The 21,497-nt window shown below is 55.4% G+C and overlaps 1 protein-coding gene across 1 annotated transcript in view; it reads right to left on the bottom strand.

The window, feature by feature from the left end:
• The window catches only part of TP73 (tumor protein p73), a 75,368-nt gene extending 54,801 nt beyond the window's left edge, over positions 1–20,567 (bottom strand). Inside the window, exon 1 of the mRNA XM_055419417.2 lies at positions 20,219–20,567. The gene's annotated coding sequence lies outside the window, so the exon portion shown is untranslated. The remainder of the gene's footprint in view (positions 1–20,218) is intronic.
• Between the last annotated feature and the right edge of the window lie 930 nt (positions 20,568–21,497).

The raw sequence follows: 21,497 nt of genomic DNA, 5'->3' as shown, positions 1-21,497 counted from the left end.
CCACACCTGAGCCAGCCTGGAGCACCCTGAGGTTGCCCGGCAGTTTCTGTTTGAATCTAACGGTTGGCTTAGTACCCACGTGAGGCCGGGAGCTGGGCGGCAGCCCTCTGACCACGTGAGCCTCATGCAGTTCTGGAAGGAAATGGCTGACCAGATCCTCCAGGGCTGTCCGGCTCTGGGGTCACCCAGACCTCTGCTGGGAGAGGTGCTCGGCCAAGCTGAGTGTCGGAGACCCAGGGCACCTGCCCCCCACCCCTGCTCCACCAGAGAGGCTGCCATGACCAGCTTCCTGGTGGACAAACTCTTGCAGCCAAACAAACAAACAAATGCCAGAGGATGGCTGGGCCCCGCCATGTCCCAGCAGGCCCGTACACTGATGTGGAAACATGCACAGAGAGGTTAGGTCACTCACCCAAGGGCACACAGCTGGTCACAGCTCCAACCCAGCCAGCTGGCTCTTGACCTTGCCCTCAGCCTGGCCTCTCTAGGAGGGGAGCAAAGGAGGCCCAACTCCCTCCCCAGCCTGCATTCCCACCCACACAGCCCCACCCACACACTACTGGGAAGTCCCTCGCCCACCCCTCTTTCTTCACCCCCATGCCGAGGCCCCGCCCATATCCGGGCCTCCCCCCCCACCTCCGCTGACCTGCCCATGGTTTTCCTCCCATCCCAGCACGTGCAGGCCAGACCAGGACACACGGTCCCTGTCCCCTGGCTTTCTGCTCTGTAGCTCAACACTGCCTTCCACACTCCTGGCCCCTGGCCCCCTCTGTCCATTTAGCCTCGCTCTGCTTGGCAGCGGCGTGACCCCGGACAGGTGTCTTGCCCATTCCGAGCCTGTTTCCTGTGCTGCGTAGGAAGAGCCTGAGTACTCAGCAGGGCTCTGATACAAGCACGGACGAGAAGCTCGAGATCCGGGAGTGAGCTGCCATGGACCAGCGGGTCCTGAGGGTCAGGGTAGCAGCAGAGGAGGAGGAAAAAACCTGCCCTGGTCCCAGGCAGAGGCCAGGTCTGGCCACTGCCCTTCCCTGGTTCGCTTGCAGGGCCCTCCCTTCACTGGTCTCTCTAAAAACAAGGCACTTGCAGAGGAATGGATGGGACCCAGCACCGCAGGGCAGCAGAAAGCTGATGTGCCATCCCAGGGTAAAGGACAACCCACCCGCCAGAGGCAAGCAATGGATTTCTGCTTGGGCTTCAAAGGCTGGACCCCAGGGGCAGAGGACCAATGGAGAAGTCTTGGTTCCTGCCCAGCCTGGAGAACGGGGGCAGGCAAGTTTGTAGGTGGGGCGGGGGGCTGTCAGAGGCACAGGCACTGATGGGGAGTTTTGTCTAAGAAGGGGGCAGAGGGAATGACTTCACACTGGTGGGGGGTCCTAGGTCTAAGAAGGGGCAGGTCAAGGGCGGCTGGAATGGTGCCCCAAGCCCAACCGCACCACTGTCAAGGGGGCTTCCACGGCAGCATCCAGCCACCTGTCGGGGGCCTGGCGAGAAGAGTGGGAGCAGAAGTGAGGGTGTCAGTGAGGAAGGTTCAGACAGCAGAGAAGACAGGGAGGGGATCCAGGAGGCGAGGTGGCTGCAGGGCTGGGAGCCTCACGAGGCTGGAGAGGACGGATGAGATGCTTCAAGTAGAGCAGGTGTCTGAGCTCTCAGTCATGGCGTGGCTCACATGAGAGCCGAGGTGGCTGGGAGTGGACGTCAGCTGGGCACATCCTGGGCCCTCCATCCCACTGCCCACCTCCAACCGTGCCTTCACATGGATCTGGAATCCAGTGCTCCCCCTGACAGGGCCACCCCAGCCCAGATCCCCTCACCACTGCCCCATAAGTGCAGCAGCCTTTTAGCCAGGCTCCCTGCTCCTGCCTCATCTGATGGCCCCCCAGTGGCCGGATGTAGGCTCATGCACCCCACCCTGTACCCCCACCAGGTGGAAGAAGTCAACGACACGAAGACCAGACTGTAGTGGTGACATAAGCTGCCACTCTTCTGAGAACCGGCCTCAGGGAATTCCCCAGCGGTCCAGTGGTTAGGACTCTGCACTTTTATTGCAGGGGGCGCGGGCTGGATCCCTAGGGGGAACAAAGATGTATGCCAAAACAAAAAAACAGAAATGGCCTCAAGAAATGGAAACAAACTGACCCTGGAACTGAAGACTAACTGTACTTAAAACAATCAAAATGACACTGATGAGACCACCATGTGATCAATTTCAAGACGACTGTCAGAGCTGACTGTGCTGTTTCCGCATGTAGCCGCCTCCCTCCACCTATAATAGCTCTTGCCCCCTGACACTCAGTGGGAGGGAGTCAGCCTGTGGCCGGGAGTCTGCCCACCACCCCCCCAACTCTGCTGCCAGCCTCCGAAAAAAAGCAAACTTTCCTTTGCACCAGGCTTGCCTCCTTTTGGCTTTTGAGTGACGAGCGGCCAGACCCCTCTCTTGGCAACACTCTCACCTTCCAGTCTGCCAGGCACTCCTGCCGCTTCTCTCTCCTCCAAGCCACCCCTCCCGGGGTCCCACCTCTACACGCCAGCATGCCAGGTTCTGTCCTACAGAATCTTCTCTTCCCCGGGCGAGCATTCATGCCCTTCAATTCTGCCCCACATTTGCAACGCCATGGACTGCAGCCCACCAGGCTCTTTTGTCCATGAGATTTTTGAGGCAAGGATACTGGAGTGGGTTGCCATTTCCTTCTCCAGGGGATCTTCCTGACCCAGGAGTCGAACCCAGGTCTCCTGCACTGCAGACAGATTCTTTACAGACTGAGCTACAAGGGAAGCCCCTCCACCCCACATGGTCATTCCCAAACCACCTGACCACCCTCCTCTGGACACCTCCACACTCCTTGAAGGGAACCCACTCAGCTGTGTTCCCACAGACTCCTTGACTCTCACCCTGGGTTCCTCGCTATGGGCTCAGGATGTACTGATTTCTACCATCCCCACTAATTTCTACCTCTACCCATCCCCACTCAGCTCTCCACCCCCCGCCCCCAGCCATCGAGGCCCTGATCTAGTTCGAGAGCTCCAAATGACTCATGAATTTTCTCCTTTCCACCTCTGAAGCTAGCTGACACCTGATGTGACCTCATCCAAGGTGCCACGACACTGGTCCCTCCGAGCCTCACTCACTCCAGGAACTCTCATCATCAGCCCTTCTGCCCCACCTGTCTCCCTGCCCCCACGTCTCCAAGGTGCCCCCACCCCCTCCCCTGGCCCTGGGGGTCTCTATCTGATAACAATGTGCCCTCACTCAGTGCCCCCTAGCCTGGAAGCCTCTGCATTTCTTGATCTCAGTCTTCACGAGATCAAGGCACTGCTGCACCCCACTTTCCAGATGTTCCTACAGAAACACAGAGAGCAGACTGCTTGCCATAGGCCACTCGCTCAGAAGCTGGGTTTGAGCCCAGCTCTGGTTAGGATCCACCCAATCCCTTCCCACCAGGCAGCCCCACCCTCCAAGGGACCTCCTCTCTTGAGGGGCAGACAAGAAAACCAGCCTTCCCCCCGCAGTGTGAAGGGTGCGCTGAAAGGGCGTGGACAGGCCTGGGGTCAGTCCAAGAGGAGATGAAGGTCCGTGTGAGTTGTCATTTTTGGTCTCATCGGCTGACTGAGGGTGGAGGAGGGCCACCAGCTGGGTGGAGCTCGGCCAAGGACAGACACTAATGGCTCATCAGGTCAGGGGAGGCAGCAGTTGCCAGGTGGGTTGGAGAGGGGACGGGGGCCCGGAGGCCTTGGTTACAGGAAGGGTCGTCGACCTGCACCTGTGGGACTCAGGGAACAAGGAGGGGGTTTGGCTCTCAGAGGGATGAAGGGGGATTCTGGTGGGGAAGGTCACCCAGGGGCACATCGTGGGTTTGGTGAACATAGAGGCTGGTGGTCAGAGAGGCAGGGATTGGCTGGGTCCAGCGAGGTGGGGATATGGACCACAGGAATGCAGGAGGGTGCAGAAGGGGTGAGGACACGTATCCTGTCCTGGGACCCCCTTCCACACTGATCCACAATGCGCTAATGCACTTCTGAGTTCAGCCCAGCTGCACTCAGGCGCCTTCAACCACCTACCAGTTGTGTGTGTGTTTGGGGCCTCTGTCTTTTCATCTGTAGAATGGGGACATCACACCCACCATGCAGGGCTGACCTACATAGGGGCGTCTAGCAGGATTCCCGGGGCATCCCGGGGTGCACACTCAGTGCTCCTGTCTGACCACTGAGCCATTTGTAAATCTGCTATTGGCTGTCTTGCAGTTAAGCCCTCACTCCTCATTCCACTCAGGCTTCGGGGTCTGCTTCCTGATGGCAGCACGTGGGGTGGACAGCCAGCCACTGGGGCCTACACACCCCACCAGCACCATCAACACACACGTCTGTGTTTGGTGTGTTTAGTCACTCAGTTGTGTCTGACTCTTTGTGACCCCATGGACTGTAGCCCTCCAGGCTTCTCTATCTGTGGAATTGTCCAGGCAAGAATACCAGAGTGGGTTGCCATTTCCTCCTCCAAGGAATCTTTCCGACCCAGAGACTGAACCTGCGTTTCCTGCATTGCAGGCAGATTCCTTACCACTGAGCCACCGCCATCAATGCACGCACACACGTATACACACCTGCACACACACATGCTCTGCTTTCATCGTGGTGAATCCCCCACCCCAGCCCCTCCACTCAAGAGTTCAACCTCAGAGGCACCGCCGGAATGCAGGTGGGACCACAGTGCCCGGCAGCCACACAGGAAGCTGAGTCCTGCTGCCCAGGTCTCGGTGATGCCGAGTGGGTGGGTGAGGGAGACTGGGGAAAGCTGGCTCTGGGATGGCCCCATGGGGCTGAAGAATGGTGGCCCCCAGCGGGACAAGCCTGGCCATGCAGCTGGGGCCAGGACTGGGCAGCCACTCCAGGCCTCCGTGGCAGAACATAGAGAGAGTTCCTGGTGGACCCAAGGGGTGGAGGTGGTGGCACTAGAGCGACTTCTGTCCCTCCCCCAACTGCCCGGGCCATGCAAATTGCCCCGCCACCCCCCTGCGGGCAGATAGCAGTGCCACACAACAGTGGCTGAGCCCCATCAGGGGACCCACAGGCATGACCTCCTCGCACTGGCCCGTCTGCCACCCCTGCCCCCAGGGTACCCAGTTTCCAAGCGCCAGGTGGAGAGCTAGTGAGGAGGGGCTTCTGCACCCTGGAGTGGCCCCAAAGAGCCCCAACTGGCACCTGAACAAGGAGGGCCAGCCCACGCCAAGCCTACCTTGGCGGAGCCTGGGCCCTGGAGGGTCCGTGCAGAAGGGAGGCAGCCGGGAGGCCCACAGCTCGTGGCTGGGCAGGCCGGTGGTGGCGGCAGCGTCCCGGTCGCCTAGGCGATGACATTGGAGCCGAGGAAGCAGCGTGGCCGCCTGGAGCCTTGGGGCAGATGGGGCGGAGCATGGCCTGGAGCCCTGGGGCCCGTGGCCAGCATGTGCCCCCCACTCTAGTGGACGCACTGCCCTCTGCAAGGGACTCGGCAACAGCCCCACCTAGCGGGAAGCAGAGCTGGGGGCTGGGGAGCAGGATCGGAGCCACTGACTCTGCTTGTGTTTGTGCTTGTGGGTCCTTCTACTCCCCCTGGTCGAAATTTCCACACACTCTCAGAAGCAGAGAGAGCGGCACCGTGAACCCATGGGTCTGTGCCTGGTCTCAACATGGGTCCACTCTCAGCCAAAGCCTGGTCTACAAGCTACACTGTTTCACCTGTCAGTCACCCGGCCGTGTCCTCCTCTTTGCGACCCCATGGACTGCAGCCCGCCAGGCTCCTCCTCCTGTTTGGGGAAGCACACTGACGGAAACCGCCCACCCTGGCCAGGCTCTCTAGTAACCATTCGCATGAACTGTTTTATGACAGGAGATCCTGGTGAGGAATACAGAACTAATAAGCCACCACCAAACAGAAGAGTTCGGGAAAGGTCAAAAGGAGACACCGCGTGTCCGTCCACTTCCCAGACTCCCTCTCACTAGCATCCATCTTGGCTGAGCGATGCGTGCGCCACCAGGAAAGACTCTGAATTAGAATGATTGGCCAAAGACAACCCGGAAACTAATCCCATCACCATAAAACCTGGGACTGGAGCCACAGGGCAGAGCTGTTCTCCAGGGTTCCCTTACCCTACTGCTCTCCACCCGGGGGCCCTTCCCTCTTGCTTTGTCAGCACATGCCTCCTCGGACAATTCTTTTCTGAATGTTAGACAAGAGCCCGCTCTTGGGGCCCTGAAGGGGGGCCTCCCCACTTCCTACAACACTTCCACGGGATTTTCCAGGCAAGAATACTGGAGTGGGTTGCCATTTCCTTCTCTAGGGGATCTTCCTGACCCAGGGATTGAACCTGGGTCTCCTGCATTGCAGGCAGACTATCATCTGAGCTACCAGGGAAGCCCTTAATACATCAATAGATGCTTCTAACAGATATGGAACAACAGACTGGTTCCAAATAGGAAAAGGAGTACGTCAAGGTTGTATATTGTCACCCTGCTTATTTAACTTCTATGCAGAGTACATCATGAGGAACGTTGGGCTGGAAGAAGCACAAGCTGGAATCAAGATTGCCGGGAGAAATATCAATAACCTCAGATATGCAGATGACACTACCCTTATGGCAGAAAGTGAAGAGGAACTCAAAAGCCTCTTGATGAAAGTGAAAGAGGAGAGTGAAAAGGTTGGCTTGAAGCTCAACATTCAGAAAACAAAGATCATGGCATCTGGTCCCATCACTTCATGGGAAATAGATGGGAAAACAGTGGAAACAGTGTCAGACTTTATTTTTTGGGGCTCCAAAATCACTGCAGATGCTGATTGCAGCCATGAAATTAAAAGACGCTTGCTCCTTGGAAGGAAAGTTATGATCAATCTTGATAGTATATTAAAAAGCAGAGACATTACTTTGCCAACCAAGGTCCGTCTAGTCAAGGCAATGGTTTTTCCCGTGGTCATGTATGGATGTGAGAGTTGGACTGTGAAGAAAGCTGATCGCCAAAGAATCGATGCTTTTGAACTGTGGTGTTGGAGAAGACTCTTGAGAGTCCCTTATACTGCAAGGAGATCCTACCAGTCCATTCTAGAGGAGATCAATCCTGGATGTTCATTGGAGGGACTGATGCTAAAGCTGAAGCTGCAATACTTTGGCCACCTCATGCGACGAGTTGACTCACTGGAAAAGACTCTGATGCTGGGAAAGGTTGGGGGCGGGAGGAGAAGGGGACGACGGAGAATGAGATGGCTGGATGGCATCACCGACTCCGTGGACATGAGTTTGAGTGTACTCTGGGAGTTGGTGATGGACAGGGAAGCCTGGCGTGCTGTGATTCATGGGGTCGCGGAGAGTCGGACACGACTGAGTGACTGAACTGAACTGAACTGAACTGAACAGATAAAGATCCACCTATTTCAACACCTATTTCAAAACTGCTGATATTCAGCTCTTTCTGTCCTACCAATACACATATGTATGTGCAGGCGCATGCACACACAGACAGACACGCACAGACAGACACACAGACACACACACACACACAGAATAAATTCAGATAATTCAATGTAATATGCGGCCACAGTACCACATTCTGAATTTCCAGGTCCAATTTTTAACTGCTGGTCAGAAGGACTTTGAGAAGGACACAGATTTGGGACATTAATCTGTGTCTACATACTGTCCCTTCCCTCCCCCACCACGGGCAGCAGCACAGAAAGCCCAGCCCAGCTCCTGGTGGACATGGCCAGAGGGACATCGCAAGTGGGATTAAGGACCTGGAGGTGGCAGCCCTAGGTTATCTGGGTGGACCCAGTGTAACAACAAAGGTCCTCAAAGGGAAGTGGGAGGTAGGGGTGGAGGAAAGGTGCCTGGATGTGGCTTTGCAGAGGGAGGACGGGGCCACGCCCCAAGGAGAGTAGGCACCTCTAGAAGCCTGAAAAGGCAAGAAACAGGTTCTCCCTTGGAGTCGCCAGAAGAAATCAGCCCTGCCAACACCTGGACTTTAAGCCAGCAAGACTGACCTCAGCCATCTAACCTCCAGAACTTGTAGGAAAACAGATGCTTGTTGTTTTAAGCGGTTGAATTTGTAGCAATTTGTTACAGCAGCCTAGGAGACTGATACAGTCTCACACAACACAAGCTTGGGAAATGTCATTGCAGAGATCTCCCCATTTGCCAGGGCCCCAGGTGGGCTGCCATCTATGGGGTTGCACAGAGTCAGACCCAACTGAAGCGACTTAGCAGCAGCAGCAGGGACAGACATTAGCATGGCAGTAAGTCTGAGGAGGAATCCCTGGGGTGAGAGACGCCTTACAGAATAGCAGCCCCCGGCTGGACAGAAAGGTGACTGAAGACAACACCGGCCTGGGAGCCACAGTCCTCGCCCTTCAGGGACATAACACACAGACACATGCACACACATGCACACATACAGATACACACGCACACATGGACACACGCACACTTGTGCACACTTGCACACAGAGACACATGCACCGACACACATGCACGCGTGGACACATGTGTACACGTGGACATGCATGCATACATGTGCGCAGGCACATGCACAGGGACACAGACACACATGTTCACACACAGACACACGCACATGTACCACAAAACAACAGTGAGTGGAGGTGGGAGGCAGGTGTTTCCTGCTGCTGCTGCTGCTAAGTCACTTCAGTCGTGTCCGACTCTGTGTGACCCCATAGACCTAGTCCTAGTAAAAGAGGCAGAGAAGCCAGAGGGATGCTGAGGGCGCCCCCTGCCCTGATTCTGGGCTGTGCCAGGCCACCCTCAGCCAGCCGATGGCTGCAGTGGGCATGTCCTCAGGGAAGCCATGAAATTCTGGGAAAGACCACTGCTGCCCATTCTTAAGAGAGATGGGTGATCTCACCACCCTGGGCTCCTGTGGGGTGACCTCCTGACTGCCTCCTCTCCTCCCCTATGGAGACAGGAGAGTCCTGAGCTCCAGAAGGCTGGGGCCCCACCCTCAGAACTGGGACGGTGGATCCACAGCCCCAGGCTCTTGGGTGACAAACCGTGCTCTTCCTCAGCAAGAACAAGGAAGTCAGAGACAAAGGATGGTGGCTGGCCCTTGAGTGGTGGTCACGGCTGGACCTCTGGCTAAAGAGCAGTTGACAGAAAGGGAAAACCACCACCAGCTCTGGGTGGGGCACTCAACGAGCATTCTGGGCCCCTTCTCCCCTCAGGAGACACGATCAGAAAAGCCCTCCCTGCTGAGGCTGGAGCCCAGGTCAGCCTGGGAGGCCGAGGTGTGAAGTCGGGGCAAGGCCTCTGGTTATCTCCATGGAGAGGGGAGCAGAGTGTGTGGCCCTTGCAGCGTGAGCTTGCCTCACTTCCCTATTGCAGCCAGAACTGATGACCACAGGCCCTCTGTTATTCCCTCACAGTCCTGGGTATCAAGAAGAGTCTTGTGAGCCTGAAATCAAGGTGTTTCTTCTGGAGGCTCCAGGGCAATGTCTGTGCCTTTCTTTCTTCAGCTTCTAGAAGCTGCCTACATCCCTTGGCTCCTGGCCACTCCCCTCCTCCATCCTGAAATGCCTCCCTCCACCCTCTGCCTCCATCTTGCTTTGACCCACCCGCCTCCCCCTTAGAGGGACCTTTGGGATGACACTGATACCCCAGCTACCCCAGGGGTAGACACTGCCCACCTCTAGTCCTTGATATAATCGTGTCCGTTTTCCTGTGAAATAAGTCACAGGGTCTAGGGACCAGGACATGGATGCTTTTGGTGGACATTCTTCTGCCTTCCGTAAATGCCCTCTACTCCAAGACACATCTTGGGGTCCCTGTATGGGGGGTCAGCTAAAACAGCCCTGCGTCTTTGGACAGAAACCTCTGGACTTCCCTGGGGGTCCAGTGGCAAAGATTCTGAGCTCCCAGTACAGGGCTTGTTGTTGTTCAGTTGCTCAGTAGACTGCAGCACGCCAGGCTTCCCTGTCCTTCACCGTCCCCCTTCACCTTCAGCAACTCCTATGAGTTTGCTCAAACTCATATCCGCTGAGTCGGTGATGCAGTCCAACCATCTCATCCTCTGTCATCCCCATCTCCTCCTGCCTTCAGTCTTTCCCAGCATCAGAGTCTTTTCCAGTGTAGGGGTCCTGGGTTCAGTCTCTGGTCAGGGAACTAGATCCCAGGTGCTGAAACTAAGGCCTCGTGCAGAGAGGGAGAGAGAAAGAAACAGAGAAAGAAAGAAATAGAAGCCCCTGCTTCCTGTTGGGGCAGCGACTGTGTGGTTGGGGAGGAGGCAGCAGAGGCGTGCTCAAGGCCACCCCCTACCATCCCACCTCCCACTGTTAGAGGATCCTTCCTCCAGTTCTCTGTGTTTCCCAGAAGCCCCTGCTCATTCAGGGTGCATTCCCAAAAGTGTGTCAGAAAGTCGACAGACAGTAGTCAGATCCCCATGAACCCTCTGTGCCATACCTGACATGTGACTCCCTGGGCACCGGGCACTGGAAAAGGCACTTTACAAACAGGGATCATTTAGTCATCATGTCAGCCCTGGAGAACAACTACACTCCATTCTTCAGGAGAGGATAGGGAGGCACAGCGAGACTGAGGAACGTCACACAGCAGAGCTGGGCCTAAAAACCAACAGGAGATGAACCTCTGACTAAACCACCCATTTCAGACGCGTCCTGGGCAAAGCATGTGCCATGTTTCCTGGGATGTGCTTGTTCTTCGGGACTGAACCATCACCATCAGATTCAGGAGACTCCAGGAGTTGAACCAAACTCCTGACCAACCTGCTGTGTGTCCTGAAACCTTCTCCCAACTCGCCCCACACACACCCTACCCCAGGACCGTGTTAGTTTCCAAATGCCAGTGAGACAGCTTGGAGGAGCAGGTGCCCCAAAGCTACCCAGAGGGCCTGCTGTCTCAGTTCTGGGCACAGCCCATCCTGTCCCTGGTGGTCAAGACCTCTCCCCACCCATGTCTTTAAACAAAGGAAGCTCTGGGTCACTGCTTGCGCCCAGGACCCTCAGCAGGGGGAAGCTTGGGCTCTGGCAAGCCCCTGTGTATTTGCACAGTCAGCACCCTGCTTCCCCTCCTGGTGCCTGGTCTCTGAGGAGTGGTCATCTTGGTTTTAGGGTGATATCACCAGGAGGCAAGGCTGTGGGCTCTTAGCCTTTGGAACAGAGCCTGGTAAACTGTGGGTGCTCAGGAATGAATGACAAGTGATGGGTGGATGGATGGATAAAGAGTTAGACACCCTGTGGAATACTGATTTAAGCCACTGCACATCCCTTTTCTGAACTTTGAGATCCAAAAACTCAGAAAACTGAAAGCCTTTCCTTATGTCCGGGGCTTATGCCGCTGGACAGACAGACACGAGACTCCATGGCCTTTGTTGATGTTTAGGGTAAACATCCATGTGTGTCATTGCAGAAGCATGGGTACTCCTACCAGACCTCTTGGTGGTATCATAAAACAGACGATTCAGACACTTTGCTACTTTTCTAAAATGAAAAAGTGAAAGTGAAAGTCACTCAGTCGTGTTCAACTGCTTTCCTCCCCGTGGACTATACAGTCCATGGAATTCTCCAGGCCAGAATACTGGAGTGGGTAGCCTTTCCCTTCTCCAGGGGATCTTCCCAACCAGAGATTGAACCCAGGTCTGTTGCATTGCTGGTGGATTCTTTACCAACTGAGTTGTCAGGGAAGGCAAAATGAAAACAAGTAATCTGAATTCTGAAATATCAGGGCTCAGGATTAGTTTGGACCATAAAGTTAGGGCAGTCACAATGACTCTTGATTAACCCCAAGGCCCGGCTATGCCCAGAGGTGCCCAGATAAGGGGTCAGGAAAGGGTCGCTCCCTGGGACCACAAGGGCTGAACTGGCCACATCCTCACCTGCTTTCCTTGTGTTGGTCACTAAGTCCTGTCTGACTCTGCAACCCCACGGACTGTAGCCCGCCCGGTTCCTCTGTCCATGGGATTCTCCAGGCAAGGATACTGGAGTGGGTTGCCATGTCCTCCTCCAGGGAATCTTCTCGACCCAGCAGAGATCACGTCTAACCTACACTGGCAGGCAGGTTCTTTACCACTAGCGCCACCTGGGAAGCCCCATAGCCGGGCCTTGGGGTTAATCAAGAGTCGTTGTGACTGCCCTAACTTTATGGTCCAAACTAATCCTGAGCCCTGATATTTCAGAATTCAGATTACTTGTTTTCATTTTGCCTTCCCTGATAACTCAGTTGGTAAAGAATCCACCAGCAATGCAACAGACCTGGGTTCAATCTCTGGTTGGGAAGATCCCCTGGAGAAGGGAAAGGCTACCCACTCCAGTATTCTGGCCTGGAGAATTCCATGGACTGTATAGTCCACGGGGAGGAAAGCAGTTGGACACGATTGAGTGACTTTCACTTTCACTTTTTCATTTTAGAAAAGTAGCAAAGTGTCTGAACCGTCTGTTTTATGATACCACCAAGAGGTCTGGTAGGAACACCCATGTTTCTGCAATGACACACATGGATGTTCCCAAAGCCAACCTCCACACAGCAGATATGGGCTAGCTGATTCCAAGTTTGGTCACCCTCACCATGACTTTCGTCACTATTTACCTCTGTGGATTTTTTTTTTTTTTTTGGTCAGTGAAACACTACTGAGAGGCCAAATTTCAAAAGGTTATAGAACAGTCTTTGGGACTCTGTGGGAGAGGGTGAGGGTGGGATGATTTGGGAGAATGGCAATGAAACATGTATGTTGTCATATGTGAAACGAATCACCAGTTCAGGGTTGACGCATGTTACAGGATGCTCAGGGCTGGTGTGCGGGGATGACCCAGAAGGAGGATAAAGGGAGGAGGGAGATGGGAGTGGGGTTCAGGAGGGGGAACTCATGTACACCTGGGGCAGATTCATGTCAATGTATGGCAAAACAAACCAATATAATATTGCAAAATAATTAGTCTCCAATAAAAAATAAATAAAATAAATAAAAAACAAAAAGGTTCAGGCAGGGCCAAGCCGGTCTCTCCCAACCCCATTCATCCCAGACCCGGCTCCTGTCTGGGAGCACAGCAGCTGACACATCTAGTAGATTTATCAGAAGGAGAGAAACAGAACGGACCAAGGCTTAGTGACAGCAGAGGAAAGAAAAGAGAAAGTCAGCAATTTGAGGTTCTGTTAGCACTTTACATGACCCTGTCTGGCCTGAGACTCCCCCAGACTCCAAAAAGACAGCCTGGGATGGCTCGCAGCTTCCCCACGCTCCGCTCACACGGGGCTCTTTCTTCTACTTTCCTTCATCTGCACACTCCACTGTGAGAGCAGACGCTTCCTAGTATCCTAATTCTTTCAAACATCACACGGACCAGATGACGACCAGGCAGTGTTCTTGGCATCACAGTGACCTCAATCTTCCAACTGTCTATTTGGGCTACGTTTTTATCATAATTCATTACTTTCACATTAATCCAATTAGCATCCTGTTTACCAATACCTCATTTTTAATTTGCAGCTTCCTTCTAAAAGCTGGGGGGGCTTTGACAACCTGCGTCCTCCTCGCTCATTACTGCCAAGTAATTAGGCAAGGAGCACCCCTGATCAGAAGCTAAGAACCCGGGAGCAAGTTGCAACTTGTCTGGCTCAGCGAGAAAAAAAAAAAAAAACAGCGTCTCCTAATTACCGGGGTTTTGTTGGTTGAGTGAAGGGGAGGTGGGGCAGGGGTGGGGGAAACGGAGGTGAGTAAAAACAGAAGGGCCTCTAATCACTGGGTTTTGCAGATCACAGAAAACACCAAGGGGATCCCCTTTCGATCTGCATACTAATGATGACCTGCCCTCCCACTGTCTTTTGGGGAATTGTGCTAAATTTGCATTGCACATAATGCAAATGATTGAGGACCCTAAATGCAGGACCGCCCAGTGTGGAGAGGGTGATTTGATCTGTTTATTTGTGTCCTGCCTGGCAGAGACGAGGGTTTGATCCCTGGGTTGGGAAGATCCCCTGGAGACAGAAATCGCAACCCACTCCAGTATTCTTGCGTGGAGAATTCCCTGGACAGAGGAGCCTGGTGGGCTATAGTCTACAGGGTCAAAAATTGCAGGATACGACTGAGAAACTCAGCGCGTGCACTTACACGCGCGCACACACACACGAAGCACAGGGAAGCATAGCCTCCCCTCCTGTAGCCCCAACAGCTCTGCAGAGACTCCTCAAGCTGCCCCCCCTCCCAAAAGCCACCCTCCATCACTGTGCAGGATGTCAGGACTCACACTGGGCCCCGGGCAGCCCTCCTGGTCCCCACTCTGGCCCGTCCCCCAGAGCCCGGCATGTATTCTGGATGGACACATAAGCAGCTTCTGTCTGGCAGCTGGGCACTACGCAAGCAAGCTCGGAGGCCCAAGGCTGCCAAGAGGCCCTTGGGTCTTTCTCACGTCTCAGCCCCGATGGAGAAAAGAGCCCAGGAAGTCAGCGGGGAGAGGGAGAGGCATCTTCGCTGCCTGCTCTGAAGGACCCAGTCCATCCCTGCCCCCAGGAGAAGCCACCTGCCCAATTAGCCAGAGGCTTCCCCAGATGCCCACCTCCCGGGCCTGGCACCTTGGAGCGGCAGGTGAGCAATTAGAGACCCCACCCCTCCTCACAGGCACCCAGGGCCTCAGGGAATGCTTTGCCGGATGGCACTGGGTGGGGACACACCAGGGACTGGTCCCTTCTACATGCAGCCACCCTGAGCAGGACCACAAAGGAGGGACCCTTGGGTACCCAGCCAAGCCTTGATGCCCAGGCCCCCGAACCATAGCTGGTGGGAGGCAGACTTGTCTGGCGGGGCAGGGAGGGGGCTGGACCGGTCTTCCCTGGGCGCCTTGAGTCTGCCCTCTGGGGCTCTCAGGTGTGTTCCCATGGGCCACTCAGGGGAGCCCTGGCTCTGGCTCCAACAACGAGGAGGCAGGTGGGTGTCCCCCGCCCATGGATGAAGAGCCTGGGCACTAGTCCAAGGTCATGGAGGAGCCAGGTCTGCTCTGGACTACTGTCTGGACTACCAGCCCAGGGCCCTGCCCGTTGTACCCTCTGCCCGCGCTGTGCCAGGCATGGGTGGCCAGACAGCACCTGCATCTGATTTAATCACTTGGTCTGAGGTTTCTGGCTTCGGTGCCCACCTACAAGTGTGGCAAACGCCCAGAGGCACGTACGTGGTGGGGGGGCACTATGAAAGTCTACTGTCATGGTTATAACTCATCCTTGCCCCAAAACACGGATGGGAGGCACTGGGAGGGGCTGGAGCGCGGTCCTCACTCCGGTGCCCCCGCCCCTCTGGCTCCCAGGTCCCTCTGGGGCTCACTCTTTGCGGGACCAGATTCTAAATCCAAGGTCCAGAGTGTCGCTGCCACCGATCCTCTAGAGCTGCCCGAAATGTCCACTCCATGGCCCTAGACCTGCCCTCAGGGAGGCCCCGTCTCCTCTCTCCAAGCCCCGCAGAGCCCTCCCTGCTGCCTGGCCTCTCTCCTGGTCCAGTTCCCTTGGAGGTGCCTCCCCTCCTCCCCTGACTCCCCCAGGTTGATGCCTGCCCACCTCTAAGCACCTTTTGGCACCGGTGGCCCAAAGCCACTCTGTGGATCTGTTCTCTCTCCCACCTCTGGGGGCTGTGATGGCCCACGCAGTCTTGGGTGGGGCGGGCGGGATGGTGGTGGGAAGAACTCCCCCCACAGGCTGGAGGAGTGGCTCCCTGCACGTTTGGCTGCCCTGGAACAGACTCGGGGGAGGGGTGTCTGGTTCCTTTTTCAGCACAGATGGGTGTGGCTTGCAAGAAGTTTCTTTACCTTTTACGTCCTGGCCCCTGGGTGGCCCAAAGGCTGAGGAACACTTCTTAGAAACATATTTCAGGGAGTTCACTGGTGGCCCAGTGGTTAGAACTCAGTGCTTCCACTGCTGTGGCCCAGGTTGGACCCCTGGGCCCTGGGGGTTCCAGAGGTCCGGTGCACAGTATGGGCAAACAAAAAATTACAAACAAAACTAGCTACACTGAATTACGATTATTCTAGTGGGTTGAATGGCACCCCCCTCCCCTTTGTAGATGCGTAAGATAAAGATCTCAGGATGGGATCTCCCGGATTGCTGTGGTTCTAAATCCAATGACAAGGGTCCTTATAAGAGACAAAAAAGGGGAGACACAGAGGAGAGGCCGTGTGAACCCGGAGGCAGGGATTGGGGTGATGTGTGTAGAAGTCCTGGAAGATTCGGGCGAGGGGTAAGACACAGACGCACTCTCCCTCAGAGCCTCCAGAGGAAACCAGCTCTGCCCACACCTGCATTTTGGACTTTTGAACTCCAGCCCATGAAAGAATAAGTCCTTTTTGTTTGTTTGTTTTCAGCACCCCCCCTCGCCCCGTTTTTGGTTGTCTGCTAGTGTCCCAGGACACTAACACAGTTAGGATGATATTTAAAAGCAAAATTAGGGGCATTCCCTGGCTCTCCAGTGGTTAAGAACCCGCACTTTCACTGACAAGGGCACGGGTTCAATCCCTGGTCGGAGAAATCAAGATTCCACAAGCTGCATGGCTTGGCCAAAATAAGATAAAAGCCAATTTGTGATATGGTGATTATGGGGCTTCAGGTAGCAGGTCTGATGATTATTTCAACTCAGTGACAAGAACAAACGAAATTTTGAGATTTCCACAGCAGCTGCCACATGCAATGAAAATATCAGTGATTCCTTTAGGAATTTTTGCTCTCTTTGGGTCTCTGATTTGAGGGAGGATCTCTAGGAAAAGAAAATACTTTTGAGGAGCGAATTTCTCGTCTGCAAAGGAATACTAGCCTGAGAGCAGACACGAAGCAGGGGATGCGGATGAAACGTCAATGCCCGCCCACTCGTGCAGACTCTCAGAGCCGGTTGCAGTGAATGTGTCTTTAACTCGAACCCCGATGAGTAGAGGGAGCTTTTCTTGTAAAGAAAAAATCAATTTTCCTCTGCATAACACACTCAGCAAGGGTTTTCCAGGAGTCCTATGTAACCTACTTAAGAAGGCAAACTTAAAAAAAAAAAAGATATTGTATATTTTCAGTTCAATTCAGTCGTGTCCAACACTTTGAGACCCCATGGACTGCAGCACGCCAGGCCTCCCTGTCCATCGACAACTCCCAGAGTTTACTCAAACTCATGTCCATTGAGTCGGTGATGCCATCCAGCCATCTCATCCTCTGTCGTCCCCTTCTCCTCCTGTCTTCAATCTTTCCCAGCAGCAGGGTCTTTTCACATGAGTCAGTTCTTTGCATCAGGCTTGTATATTTTGGCCACACGCAAATGGATGCTACACACTAAAGGCAATGGCACCCACTCCAGTGCTCTTGCCTGGAAAATCCCAGGGACGGAGGAGCCTGGTGGGCTGCCGTCTATGGGGTCGCACAGAGTCAGACACGACTGAAGTGACTTCACTTTCACTTTTCACTTTCATGCATTGGAGAAGGAAATGGCAGCCCACTCCAGTGTTCTTGCCTGGAAAATCCCAGGGACAGGGGAGCCTGGGGGGCTGTCGTCTATGGGGTCGCACAGAGTCAGACACGACTGAAGTGACTTAGCAGCAGCAGCAGTTCCAGACAACTGGGTAGGGCACAGAAACACTTGACAGCAACTTGCAGGGGTGAACTGTCACACAGTGTTCTGGGGGCACAGTGCTCATGATAGTAAAGCTTTCATCATCCAGAGAGAAGCATGGTCAGGGGCCAAGGGAACTAGGACTTGCTCAAACATTCCTCTCAGTTTCTTTTTTCCTTTTAGCTGTATAAAGCTAAATCATCAGAAAATGAGTAGTTTTAAACATTGACTCAGCACTCCCACGGAAATGCCCAAATTGGAAAATAAAGGCATGCCCTTCCCTTTTATGGGGGGCTGGGTAGAAGAAATGCACAGTTGAAGAAAGTTTCTGTTTTTTTTTTTTTTTTGCAAACCCGAAGTTATTGTGTGTATCCTCGATGTCTTTTATACAAGCCTCGAGAGGACAAACTCCCCTTGAATCTGTTGTTCAGAAGCAGTCTCCCAGCTGGATGGATATGCAGCTTCCCTTCACCCACCGATGATTTCCCTTTAAGGTGTCAGAATCTCTGGGTGAATGCCATCCTTGGCCACAGGTTCCCAAGTTCTCAGGGAGGCATCCTTGCTCCAGTACCCCCAACAGAGACTGGGAGCCTCCATCCAAACCACAGGCAGATTCCTGCCCCACTGCCAGCCATTCCGTTCCCTACTCCCAAGGGGAGACCTGTTGGCAACCAGAGAACTATGCCCCCCACCCTACCTCTGGAGCAGCATCAACAGCCGGGGAATGCCCCTAATTTTGCTTTTAAATATCATCCTAACTGTGTTAGTGTCCTGGGGCACTAGCAGACAACCAAGAACGGGGCGGGGGGCGGGGGCTGAAAACAAACAAACAAAAAGGACTTATTCTTTCATGGGCTGGAGTTCAAAAGTCCAAAATGATGATTTAGCACTTTGGGCCCCACTTGTGGGCAGCAGGTGTCATTCTAAGCACTTAGATATGGAATCTTGGTTGCTGTTCCTCCAGCCCTCTGGGACAGAGGCCATTATTGCCTTTCTTTATAGACGGCTAAACTGAGGCTCCAAGTGGTTAGGTAACTCACTGGAGGTCCATGACAAGTAAGTGGCGGAAAGGGGATTTGAACCCTAATATTCTAACCTCCACACCTACACGATTAACCATTGCACCAGGCTGGCCCTTCCGTGGGGCTGTCTTTGGAGGCTGAATTTGCAGACAGCTACCCTGTTCTCCTGTTTTCCCAGCAAATTCTGGCAGATAGTAAAGGACAGGGAAACTTGGAGTGCTGCAGTGCGTGGGGTCACAAAGAGTCGGACACAACTTAGAGACTAAACAACAACACCCTTTTCCCCAGAACCTCAGTAAGACTTTGAAATGGGGCTAAGCTTTCTGTGGCCATTCTCCTGGTGGCACCCCACTGACACCTTAGAAGCTTCTGGTACCAGCCCAACTTTTAATCTTATTTTGAAAAATCACATGCATGATCCATACATTCAAATGTGGCAAAATGTTAAATACTTTGACTTTTTGTTCTCGATACAATTCTTTTTTAACTTATTGAGTAAGTCAAAAGATGGGTGCTAGACTTCCAGTAAACAGTGCATTTTCGCCCAAAAGCTAATTATTAAGGTGAAACAGTAACAATGACAGCAAACAAAACAAACAGAAGAAGACAATTGTGCTAAGGCTCCCAAATGTACAGCATTCAATAAACAGGCCACGGTATACTTGAACCAAATGACCTCTGGTCAGAAGTGAATGGTGTACTGCTTCCCCAGCCCCTTGCTGGTTGATAGTGGTCTACCCATCACCCATTTATTTATGCAGACACGTGCACACTTGTGTGTGCTTAGGGACTAGAGGGAAATACAAGCTGCAGCCCATGGGGTCTCAGAGTCTGAGTGACTGGACAACAACAGGAAGGTGATAACAGACCCCCGCCCCCCACCCCAGTCTAAGGCCTAAAGGACGGTGACTGCAGGGCAGGGAGGACTAGGAGAGAAGGGGTCCTGGAAAGAGGGTGGTCTCTGGCCAGGCCGGCCTGGGGCCTAATTCTGACCCCTCTTTTCCTGGTTTGGAACAGATGTGGAAAACAGGTGGGCACCCCAGCCAACTCAGGGCCACCCAGAGATGCCACTCTGGAACCTGGCCCCTTGGTAAACCACCCCTGGGACCAGCTGAGGGGCTATGCCCAGTTCCCCTGGTCCAGGGAAGACCTGGGTCTCACTTGGCCTTGAGGGCTAGGGTGGCTAACGCCTCCAGATTGCTAACAGCCCTCTAGAGTGCAAAGGGAGTGGGGCAGGCGGGGAGGGGCTTGTCAGCTCCTGGCACCTGCACCACCACCCCAGCCAGCCTCTTCGGGGATCGCACTCCCCACCTCCCTTTGAAGCTGGGGTGGAAAGGGGTTAACCCGAGACAGGCCCTCTGGGAATCCCAACCAGGCTGATCCTGGCCCCAAAGGCCGCCACGCTGGGGGCAGGACCGCACATCTCCCGGGCTGGACTCTGGCTTCCGGCCGCCCCACCGCGTCCCGTTTCAGTAGCTGGTCGTACTCGAGGGAGAGCCCAGGTCAGCCTCTCTCGAGTTCGTGCACAAGGTCTCTTCTCACCGACTCCCAGCTTCGGAGCCGCGAGCCCACGCGCCCGCCGCTATGGGCTCAGGCCCCGCAGGCGGAGCCCAAACACGCCCAGGCCCCTTGCGTCAGGTCCCCGTGCTGCCTACCTGGTGCTGTCGGAGCCCCGGGAATCGATGCCCGAGCCGCCCGGCGCTATCCCGGGCTTCGCCGCGTAACCCCTTCGTGGGCGCAGGGCGGGCGCGGGACAAGAAGCTGGTGCGGCCTGGCGGGCGCGGGCGCGGAGGCAGGGCGGGCTCCGGCCGCCGAGGCGGGTTATATGGGCGCGGGGAGGGGAGGCGCTGCGGGGAGGGGTGGCCGCCAGCGTTAGCGCCTTCCGCACCCGGCCGGCGGGAAGGCAGCGCGGGCCTCTCAGCCGTTAGCAGGAGGAGCGCGGGGCGACAGGGCCAGGCTGGGGCCAAGGTTGCCATCCGGCGCTCCGCCCCCCCAGCTGGCCGCGTCCGAGTCGGGGTCCCGGGGCGCGCTCCGCCCCGCCTCCTTCCCGCCGCTTTTTGGCGCGCGTCGCCTCTCCGGGTCCCGGCGGGGCCGCCTACCTCGGGTTGGACGCGGGCCGGGCTCTGGGGCCCTGATGCTGCGGAAACGGGACAGTGGCTCTCGGCCGGCTTAGGGGCGCGCGCGTGGTGGGGAGAGGTGCGGACCCCGCGGTCCGACGCCTTCCTGTCCCCGGGTCGCTGCATCTTCCGGGTCCCGGTCCTCCGTCCCCATGGGCGCGGGACCCCTCCGCTCCGGGAGCAGAGGATCCACGGGGCAGGGGAAGGGCTGGGCATCGTAGGAGCGCGGCCACCCAGGTCTGCCGAGTGCGCGCACTGTCTGTGGCCTGCGGCGGGGGCAGGGGGTGGGGAGATGAAAGTCGCAACCCCAGGACCCGGGATTAAGTGAAGCCGCCCGCTTCCGGGTGGTACTAGCCGGGCTCCTCCGCCCTGGCGGGATCGCCACCTACACCGCTCGCCCAGCCGAGGTCACAGCTCCGCTTCCGCCCCTGTCCGCATTGTGGATCTGCGGGAATACCCTCTGGACGAGACTCTTTCGGCCCAGCGGAAGATGTGCCCACAGCACCCAGGGAGTAATTCCGAACACAAACACTCCCTTTTCGAAGCCGGCACCTTGCTCCCTCCCCCGGCCACCGCCTCGCGCGCCAGGGGCTGGGTTTCGTTCCGCGCTGCGCAGGTATGCGCGGGTGTGCAGGGCGACACGTGGGTAGTGCACTGGGAATTGATTTCTACGATCAGAGACCCTCTTCAGGCCAAGACTTTCCTAAGGCGCCCACACCTGTGGTTCCATAGACCGGTCGCCCCTGCAGGGCAGACGGGGTCTTCAGGGCTTCCACCTAGTCCTAAGGCCTTGGCTGAAGAAACCGACAAGCTGGCG

This window comes from Moschus berezovskii, chromosome 17, assembly GCF_049115385.1.
Source record: "Moschus berezovskii isolate FMDL1 chromosome 17, NW_MosBer_1.0, whole genome shotgun sequence".
Lineage (NCBI taxonomy): Eukaryota > Metazoa > Chordata > Mammalia > Artiodactyla > Moschidae > Moschus > Moschus berezovskii.
The sequence above is the reverse complement of the archived record's forward strand: the minus strand, read 5'-3'. Positions and strand labels throughout refer to the sequence as shown.